The sequence below is a fragment of the Diadema antillarum genome, unplaced genomic scaffold (assembly GCF_040938485.1).
Source record: "Diadema antillarum isolate AM-2024a unplaced genomic scaffold, OU_Dant_1.0 seq00002183_RagTag, whole genome shotgun sequence".
Lineage (NCBI taxonomy): Eukaryota > Metazoa > Echinodermata > Echinoidea > Diadematoida > Diadematidae > Diadema > Diadema antillarum.
The window spans coordinates 462780-473906 of NW_027272820.1; positions in this window are offsets into that span (position 1 = coordinate 462780).

Sequence of the window (11127 nt, forward strand, 5' to 3'; positions counted from 1 at the left end):
TCATTTCAGAGGTGACTGTAGACATTACATGAAAATTTGTTGGACCACCGTATGTGTCAGGACATTTCCATATCTGACCCTCACTTTGAATGGTACTGAAGTATACTATATTATTAAAACTGATTTTGAGTGTTTTTGATCCAAGCTATTTGTGTCCTTGTCATTTTCTTACATGTATATGATGAAAAATACAATATGCATAGCAAGGTGTACTTATGTGCAATTCAGCTCCATGTTCAAGTCTGCTCTCCTAATTAGAGTCAAATTAAACAGATTGGTAGAGATTTCATCAAGATGAGATGTAAATTAGAGTGATAGAACTTCAAATTTTTCACAAAGTAGTGAGATGGGTATAAACCACATGCTGCAGTATGAAAACGATGCAAGATAACGTCATGGCCTCATAAGTCGCCCATTGACCCACCGAAATCTACATGTATTTTCATGTGTTGCTTTCTTGACATAGACTAAAAAGGAACTGTAGATGTTGGCGACTTTGGCGACTGGTATGCCTGTTCCATATCCCATTATTCTCCCATTAGGCCTACATCTTGACATTGTAAGAAGATGGTTTTATATGATTTGACAGACCTTTGACCATTGACCGTTGACCGCATAGCCTACAATTTTCTCCAAATAGCAGGGAGGTGCACCTCCCTGCAAATACATTGTAGTCACTATCTGACATAATACGTATAAATGCACCAATTTTCACATGAATACTTTGAGCCACTTTCAAAATATTACAAAGTGAATTGTAAAATGTTAACATTTTCACTTGACCTTTCACCCCTTGGACACAATCTTTCCATACAGAATCATTCTGTAGTAATGTGTGTATGCATATGTATCTCTATGTTAGTGTCATGAAAATACCTTCAGGCATATTGCAAAGACACGGGAATAATTATAGTCAAATGTTAGAATTTGATATACATACACGTGCAAAGTTTCATTTGGGTACCTCAAACGCTTCTTAAGTTACACTGTACATTGTACTTCGTTCAGAAAATCGATTACAGACGTATATGTAAGGACGGACGGACATCCCGAAAACATTGTCTATTGCGACACTTTGCGGCGAAGGCATAAAAACTTGAATGTGTATTCGTCAATTTTTTGTTTTGTTGCAGTGAAGTAGCACACAGTGGCAGAACTACTAGAAGTGGCAGGGTGGTTAAAAAACCAGTGCGTTTTACAATGTATTACAATGTTATTGTGCTAAACACAACAATATATAGTTTATAGTGTTTTTTTTAATGAATTCACGATTCAAACATTTATATTCATTATTGTAAATGTGTTCATTTTTGTACACGTTTTCATTGTTGTGAATGTACTCTTGTTGAGACTCTCATACTCCCGATCGGGGGTTCAATACAATTAAATAAAATCTTACAAATCTTATGATACATACAATTTCTATAGCGCCATTTTCCATTCTGATTGAATGCTCAAGGCGCTTTACACCAAAGCAAAAAGACTGAAAATACATATAGGTACCTACCGTAAAAGAAGAAGACGAAAAAGAAGACATGAAAGTGTGTCTTCAAAACGCACTGTCATACAAATAGGATTTTAAGTGAATTCCAAAGTGTTGGACCAGCGTGAGCGAAAACTCGTTCCCCCAAAATTTCCTAGAAAGCGGAATATTATTATGTAAGAGACCAGAAGTTGAGGATCGAAGAGTTCGTGTATAGGTTGATATTGACGAAACAAACCCAACGTGTACATGCATTGTAATCAGGAGCTGTTCCCTCAATAACATGATAAACCAGAAGAAGTATCTTAAACCTAGAACATGTACGCTCCTTTATATGCAACCAATGAAGACTCTGTAAGATAGGGGTTACATGACTGCGTTTGCTTGACAAAGAAACAATGCGTGCAGCGGCTTGTAATTGGCCAATTTGTGAGTTTGGTAAATTGAAAAGCAAACAATTACCGAAATCAAAGCGTGAAGAAATTAGTGAATGAACAATTTTTTTTTTTTCTGTTGCAGAGCGAGTCAAGTACTTTGGAATGAAACCAATTGATAACGGACTGATTTAGAAATGTTGGTGACTTGATCAGACATAACCATGTGAGAGTCAAACATAACACCCAGATTTCGACATGACTTTGACAGAGGGATATCGTTACCTACAATGGAAATGGAATTGATATCCAGCTTGTTCAAGTGAGATTTAGAACCAAAAAGAATGAATTCACACTTGCTATGGTTTAAAAGCAATGAGTTAGACCTCATCCAAGCATCAATATCAATGACGGAATTTTCTAGACTGCGCAGTGCATGGGATGCTTGGATTTGATGGGGTGGAAAAGATACAAAAACTTGTATATCATCTGTATATAAATTATACCGAACAGAATGACGTTGAAATATTTTCCGCAGACCGATCAAATGAATAGAAAAAGAGGGTGGGCCCGCCAACAGAGCCTTGAGGTACACCACAGCCTAATGGCTTTGAGGACGATGTGACACCGTTCAAGAACAGACTGTGAATGGTGTGATAGGTATGATTTAAACCATTCAAGAGCCTGTCCCTGGAGAGGGGGGGGGGGGGGGGGGGTAGGGGATTTACCTCCTCCCCCTTGGGCTGCAAAGTGAAAATGTGACCAGATATACGCCATTATGTGCGCAGACCCATACAATAATATTATGTTCCTAGCACTCTTGTCTATCGGGCAGTGACAGACCTTTTTGTTTGTTTGTTTGTTTGTTAACATTAGTGTTTGTTTTTTGCTTGTCATAACCACAGTAGAGAGTTCTGTGGTCATAACTCATCGTCATTGGGTCACCCCCCCCCCCCTTTAGCAAAAAGCTAGATTCGCCCTTGCACTGATTCCTAAATCACGAACAATCATAAATTTATGGTGGAAAAGTTGTCGGTTAGGAAGATCTTCGTTATTCCTAAGATTTGTTGATCCGAAAATTATATTTCAAGGTTCGTTATTTCGAAGGTTCGTTTATCCCAAATTTAAATAAGGTTCGTTATTCTAGAAAAGTTTAGTTTTTCCGAAAATGAAGGCTTGTTCCGAAGGCAATTAATCTGAGACGTCTCCAAAGGAGGTGACAACTTAATTGTTGGCCCGGAAGTTGCGGGACCCCCCACCTTGCGGAGACGTATACTTCTAAACATCATCGCTGGTAGGTCGCCATATAAGGTCTCCACAAGGTTGCGGAGACGTCGGGCCGCGGAGACGTCGCGGACAAAATACGTCTCCGCGACGCGGCCACAACTGACGAAGGCGTCCTCGAGGCCAGCTGTATGGAGACTGGAAAAAGTCTCCGAAAAAAGGCGAACATGTTCGACTCGCCGGAGCCCCGCCTGGTCCACAGGCCAATAAGATACTAGTACTCAATGGATCAATTATAATGGAGGAGCTGAAAAAAAATAAACAAAAGAAGCTTTACCTTAAACTTCTGTTCTCCAGCTGTCCATCACGGTGTCGGCTCACTTTTCCAGTCGGTGGCCGAATACTCTTGCCACTGCAGGGAATTCCTCGCACTCACGGCTAGAACTCCTCTCAGATCATTACAAACATCTCTTTCTTGTTGTCCGCCGAATGTCATCAGTGGTATTAAGGATCGAAACGATCGCCCCAAACTCATACTCATTGATGGAATAACAAAATATCGCGCATTGTAAAACTGGGCTTCTTGCAGGCCAATGTTTCTGCAGCTCCTGTAATTCTCTCCGTGATAGAAATTCTTGATCAGTCACTCTTGGTGTTTCCGAGTTGTGAGGGATGTGACCCTATATTTTGAATGTAACGGCCTGCTGGATACTGTTTCTGAGCTCTGTCGAGTTCGGGAAGGAATTAAGTGTGGAACATCATAATGTATGGGACCTCCTTCACTATTACAAATCCTAGCAGAAAATGATCCAGTAAGCATCGTGGCATAAACTGCACACCAAGCACGCAAAGATAAGTCGATTAACGTTCTTTGCAATTATACACGTCGTACTGTAGATGCTGGGCGTATTGTCTTCAGAAGACCAAGTAGTGATTACGTTATATTATGTTTTGTGGCAACATGTCCATCTGCACCTACATGAAACCAACTCTCACCTGACATCAGTAGAGATATAGATATCTGCGCATTGTTCAAATGAATTCCGGCCTGGCGCCAACCTCCTCGCAAAATCTGTTAGTGTAAGACATGCTGCACCGTCTCGAGATGATGGGGTGCTATTCATGAAAGTACTGTCCTACTATAATGACCCTCACAAACACGTAGGAGATGTCTCCCAGTTGTTCAGAAAGTCTGCAAAATGATGTGGTGTTTCAATCCTCGAGTACTTATTGTACCAATGACTGATTAGTCATTAGTTCAATATTTGCATTCATGTGTTCATGTGAGATTATATTCCGTCTTCGGTCAGAACTGATCTTCCACCACATTTGTCCCTTTGCACCTGCATGAACTTGTTCAGACAGGGAAGTGGATCTCTTTCCACCTGGTTCACAGCATTTCAAACAGACTGTCGTGTCGTGAGTAAAATAACTTGAAATCTTCGAGTCACAATAGCCGCGGCCACACTGACAAAAGATCGCAAAGTTTATAAAAGATCCTTTTGCCAGTGTGACCGCGGCTAATGACACCTTGATTAGGCACAAAACGAAATACCAGAAAGATAAGGTAAATAGCATACGTAGTCTCCCGGATTCACACTACCATCCGGTGGCTTTCCTTACAAGTTATGCATACCTCCTTCGTCATGAGCTTGTCCCGAGGTTGAAAAAATCTGCATTTTATCTTTCACACATAAACACGCAATTAAGTCATTGAAAACCAGCAAAAATGGATTATAGGTTTGCTTACGTATTCAAATACTATTCATTCTCGTATTCAAATACTATGTATTCCTTTGAAACGAAGGCCAAGAGTAATAACCAGAAAGAAGCAGGTGAAATAAATAGCTTGATACCAGGTCGGCAGAAAAATGTAGCCATATATCCGAATGCATTAGAAACCCGCTTATTGCACACAGATCACAGCTTTTACTCTTGAAAGCTGTCTTCATATCTAACACTGAAAAGTAATTATATAGTGATACACTCATATCATTACAATTTTGAACGATGCGTCTGCAACAAGGTCACCACTCCCAAGCTGAACGCTATTGACCTTCATACTGTGTCTATATGTCATGTGAAACAATACTCTTTTCGAAATACAAAAATGTATGTGCAATTAGATGAATAGATTTTCGTGTCGGGTAACAGCATGCATCCTACACTGCATACAGGGACAAATAAAGCTGTCCGACTTGTGTGTGGCGGTGAGGATACAGTCGATCTCTCCTCTCCTGCGTTAATACGTACAGGAATACAATGTTCTTGATGGATAAAGATGATAATGACAACAATGTGAGACATCGTAGAATTGATGAAGTTTCACGCTTAAAGCAAATACAATGTACTAGGTTAAGTCTCCCTGTAACATGTTTAGTGATCTACAGGCATTATTTACCATACAATGCAGATGAAACAAAAACCCAGCTTTATGTGTGGTTCAAAATAGATGTAAAATGTGAGTTAGGGATAGAAACAACCAATGTAAAAACGTTAATCATTATAATAAATGATAAGTATTGTTAAATATATAAAATGTGAACAATAGTTTATTGTTCGTGGTTTGTTGAGAAAAATAGTGATATCACGTTTCAGGCTTTACTGCAATTTTGTTTATATGTTAGGATGTTTTGTGATGCAACTGACCTACACATATTATGCATCAAATTAATGTTACAACTTGATTTTTGTTTTAATCACTGCTCCCAATGGTTAACAATACTTTTCAGTCGTCACACCGCTGGGACCGGAGAAAATCTGTCGACTTGCGCGAATGTCGACTTAATGCGCTGCACGCGCTTTTAACACCGAGATAGTGTTATAATCAGTCATCGTTAGTTGTTCATAAACACATGTATGGTTGTAGGATGACATGACCTTTGAAATAAATGGAATAATAATATAAAAAAAACAACTAGACTTGGAATTTGTCAACACTGACAAATTAGGTAATCCGATATATTCGGAAATAAATGTTACGACCTTTGACCCTAATTTACCTAGAAAAGACAGTGTCTGATGAAGTAGTTGTTATTTTATGAAAAGATGTACTTGACATGGACTAAACATGTGCAAAATGTGGGGGTAAAAGGGCGTATTTTTCTTGAGCTATTGCAAAGAAAGTCACCGAAAGAAAGACATATCTCCCGACATTGAAGCTAAGCGTCAATTTCAACCAGGTCTTTGGACGTAATCCCGACTTTCAATAAAAAATATGAATCACATGAACAATAGCCCAAAGTTTCATCTACAACATATTAAAATCTGGGAGAAATTCAGTGAAGGATAAATTAGCTAGTGCTCGATAAAGACAGTCATGTCATTTTTCATTTCCAGAAAAAAATGTACTCCCATAGAGATAATACCTCATTTGCACAGTCAAAATGGCGTCCGACCAAAGCGTCGTTATTTTACAAAATGATCCATCTATCGAGGTCCATGTGTGTGCCAAATATGACGGTGATACCATATACACTAATGAGATTACAGAATGAAGTATATTTGACCTTTGACCCCACTTTACACAGCCAAGATGGCATCTGAGCAAAAAGTTATTTTGTGAAATGATTCTTGCAACATGTTCCTCACGTGTGCAAAATATGGGAAAGACAGGACGTGTATTTACCAAGATACAGGATTGAACACTTTTGACCTTTGACCCTAATTTACCTACCCAAGATGGTGTCGGAGGAAATAGTTGTGATTTTGTGAAATTATGTTTGTGACATGAACTAAACATGTGCAAAATATGTGGTTGATAGCCATTGTTGTTGTTGATCTATTGCACAGAAAGTGGAAAAAAGAAGGAAAAGTAAAGAAAAAATTAAGTTATTGTATAGAAATTTGAATGAGAAGCATTAAAATATAGAAAAAGATAAAGTTAGGAATGGAGAATAAGACTAACTAAAGAAAAAGAAGAAAAAAGTGTTTAAAAAAAGAAAAAAGAAATATATTGGCAGGGGTGAGCCTCGAACCGGGGACCTTAGGATTACAAGTCGGATGGGCTATGCACTAACCTATTTCATCCTCCATAGGCCCTGTGTATTAAGCAAAATGACGCTGCATCGAAGCCAAGTGCCAATTTTAACCAAGTTTTTCGACGTGATGCCGACGTTGTATGAAAAAACGGAGGGCACATTATGATAGCCCAAAGTCTCAGCTACAACATATTAAAATCTAGGAGAAATTCACCGAAGGATAAGTGAGCTAGTGCTCGAAAAAGATAGTCATGTCAATTTTCATTTCCAGAGAAACTGCACTCCCATAGAGCTAACACGTAAACTGGTCAAATTTGACAAGATTTCTTTCAATCCATTTTTACGAGGTGATGCCGTCATCCATTTAAAATTTTGTAATTACATTTATGAAAGAGCATTTAATAAGCTACAACATACTAAAATCTGGGTGAAAATCGGCAAAGGATAAGTGAGATACGCTCGAGTGAACTTGAAATTTGATGACGTCATTTTGAAAATTTACTGTTTTATTTTATTAAGAAATTTGATATCTTTTAATCATTTTTCAGCATCGCCAACCCATGAAATGACATGTACAACTCATCAGCTTTCAGAATATGTAAAGAAAATGGGGGGGGGGGGGGGGTCACCGTCCATCCTGACGAGTAAAATCGGATTTGAAATTGGCGGGTTTTTTTTTTTTTTGCATAGTTGCACTGTATATCGCCATTGACGCGCGCGCGGAATTTCAACTTTGACGGGCCCGTATGACGTCATATTGAGTCGGATGGACTTGAAACTTGGTAGAATTATTCCTTGACATTTCAGACATCCGATCCGAGTGAAAAAACGGGAAATTTCTATTGCACTTGACCTGTGCGTGCGTATATGCGCGCGCACGTACGCGTCTGTCCATTTTTTCAATTTTTTGAAAAATGCTCCAAATGATCTGAAACGTGTGCAAAAAAAAATTTGAGCTCGATTGGAGCATATCAACATTTCAACGTACGCGTTCGCGTACGTTTTAAGTGTAAAGATGAATTTTGAGAAAATGAGGAGAAAGACCTTAACTTGAACTATATGAGACGTAAATTTCATTGAGAAATTCCATTCCATTAATGAGATATAAGTGAATGAAAATGTGATTTCATATGACGTCATAGTGACGTCACGGTCGACTGATCACAATGATACATTAGATCTGTCGTCTTTGCGACATGATACATATACGGTATAAGTTTGAAATTGATAGGCAGTGGACTTTCTGAGCTAACCTCTACACAACTTTTGAGGAGAAATATGAAAAACAAAGAATCCGTACAGAAACAGAAGGTGATCCGAGAGGATACTCGGATCGCCTTAAAACAAAAACAGAAAGGCAAGTTCAGCAACGAGTCTTATAGGCCCTAAATAAATTGAAGTTGGACCATTAATTCACATGTCGAAACGTTTAGTGGGTCAGCTCGTCGACATCATTTCGGTCTTGGTGACACCAATGTGCTGAACCGGTGAGTTTTCTTTTCGGTGTAAAAAAACTGGAGAAACGGAGAAGACATCGATCTGGAAATGTATAATTTAAATCGGACCCAAAGTGACATTGATATAGGGCGCTGAGTTTCCATGCGTTTAGAAGTAATGGATCGAAAACGCAAAGGCCCGTGAAAATTCAAAACACGTTCAATTTGTTTAATTTCCCGCTGCGTTTCCACTTCGATCGTCACTACACATCGGGACAGTATCGAAGTGACATTGAAAGAGACGAAGTTTACCCGAAGGAATCTTTATATTATAGTAGATGTCTTTTTGAAAGACACAGATATCAAAACTCATACGGTCTACCAAAAATGTCATGTAAAGTAATAACGCATGGGAAGCGCACATATTCAAATATCGAGACACGGAGACGTTTCAGAGCGACTTGAAGGGGGTATCTCACTGAGCGGCGGGAGTTTGCGAGGTTGAACAGGTTCACGATTTCTTTGCGACAAGAAAAAACTGTTTACAACAATGAAATTGATAGAATGAATTTGATTGCAATTGTTTACGAAACCTAAAATTCCCCAGAATTCGCGACGCTCGCAAACATTCGCCGCTATGCGAGATACCCTCTTTAAATCTCGATCTAAACACGTAACACTTAAACCATAAGCCTATATTCTCTCTTGGTAAAAAATCACAACAAGCGTTTAATACATCATCATCATCATCATAATCATAATCATCATCATCCCCTTTATTACCACGGTTGCTGTGTATTGATAGAGACAAAGAAAAGGAGACTTTTTGACCCCCCTTCCCAATTGTTCGACTGAAAATGTCAGAACTTGCAATTTGCCAACATGTAGACTTACGCGAAAAATTGGAATATGATTGTGTCGACTTACGCGAGGTCCACTGAAGTTTTTTTTTTTTTCAATTTGACAACAAAGTGTGTATGCCCTCCCCCATTTCCTCAAAAGAAAATAAAGTCGTCCGGCATAGATTTTCTGATTTTGGAATCGATAGATCCTCCTTATATCACCCTTTCCAATCATGTATAATTGGCTCACTTTATTTTTAAAAAAAGTAAGAAAGTAGGCCACCATATAATATAAAGTTTTGCAAAATTAGCTTTGAGGTTTAGATGCACTCAAGCATGCAGGAGGTGAGGACAAAACAAACAAACCCAGAATAACTTGCTTTGTACATACTACAGTGTCAAATTCCAAATCATTCCTAGATATTTATTTTCTGTAGGGAAATAAAAGGGTATGTTATGAATTTTGTTCCTGAAAAAATAGCCGTTTTCTTGTTTGTACCAAATTCACCAAACTTTGTAATTGTCTTAGAAGTTTTCATGCCTTTGACTTCATCATGTTCGTTGTACTATGATGGCCAATCATGTTAACCAGATAAAGTCACCAACACTCAAGCTTGTTGGAAAATCAAATCTTATCTTTCTCCTGTATAAGCTTGTTATCCCACCAACATTTTAAATCAACCTATCTAGCTTGAATGTCACTGTTAAAATGCTTGACTGCTTCTGAACTTCCAAAACTTTGGTTATCTTGTGGCCAGCATTTTTTGTCATCTATGTGGTAGGTTTTTGGAAGTAAGGTGGAATATATTGTATTTTACTGCATTATTGCAAAGCTTGGAAAATCCTGGTCTTACTGAAAATACTGATTTTACATACAGTAGACTCCCATAATAACGAAGTCCTCGGGACCAGCAGTTTGCTTTCGTTATATCGAAATTTCGTTACAACTGAACAAATAGACAATAAAAATGAAGAGTGAATAATGTTGCGGCCTAAATTTTTACTTCGTTGTAACCAGAATTTTGTTATAACTGTGTTCGTTATAACGGAAGTGCACTGTATTACACTGTCTGTCATTTGTCTAATTTTGCTGATGACTTTAATGACATACTTTTTCCCTCTTAATTTTAACATTGCTTTTGAAATGTCTTTTTGAACGAATTTACCCTAAAAAAATATGTCGATGTATAAAACATGATATGTACATTCAAGTATGAACACTGGGTCTTAAAAGAGAATGATGGAAAGATGTTGTACTTGACTCACACAGATTGAAACAACCACCGAACAAGAAAGCAATTTGAGACTCGATATGTTTTAATGTTTGGACTGAGATCCAATACCATCATCTCACGCTGGTATTTACACCATAAACAAGGTAAGGAAGTCAAGTCAATGTAAGCAAATTACCAACTTTACACTCTTTACAATATATATACATTCTTTACAAAGATAATATTGTCATAAATTATGTGCAACCTGCAATATTTATGAATTGACAAATGTACAATAGCAACAATTATCTGTGCAGTTTTTAGGTTTCAAGTAGCCCCTGCATGTAGGCATTGGCTTTTGTTCAAAATAAATGACTGCAACAACAGAAGTAAGTTCTTTAACATAGAACATGAAAAGTGAGCTTTCCTTCACTCAAACTTGTAGTCAAAAATTTGACATCATTACAGCAATGTATGCAGAAATTTGGAATCCATGAACCTGATATTGATAATATTAGTTATCTGATTGTACATGAATGAATGAATGTCATGAAATACAAGTACTGTAAAAGGG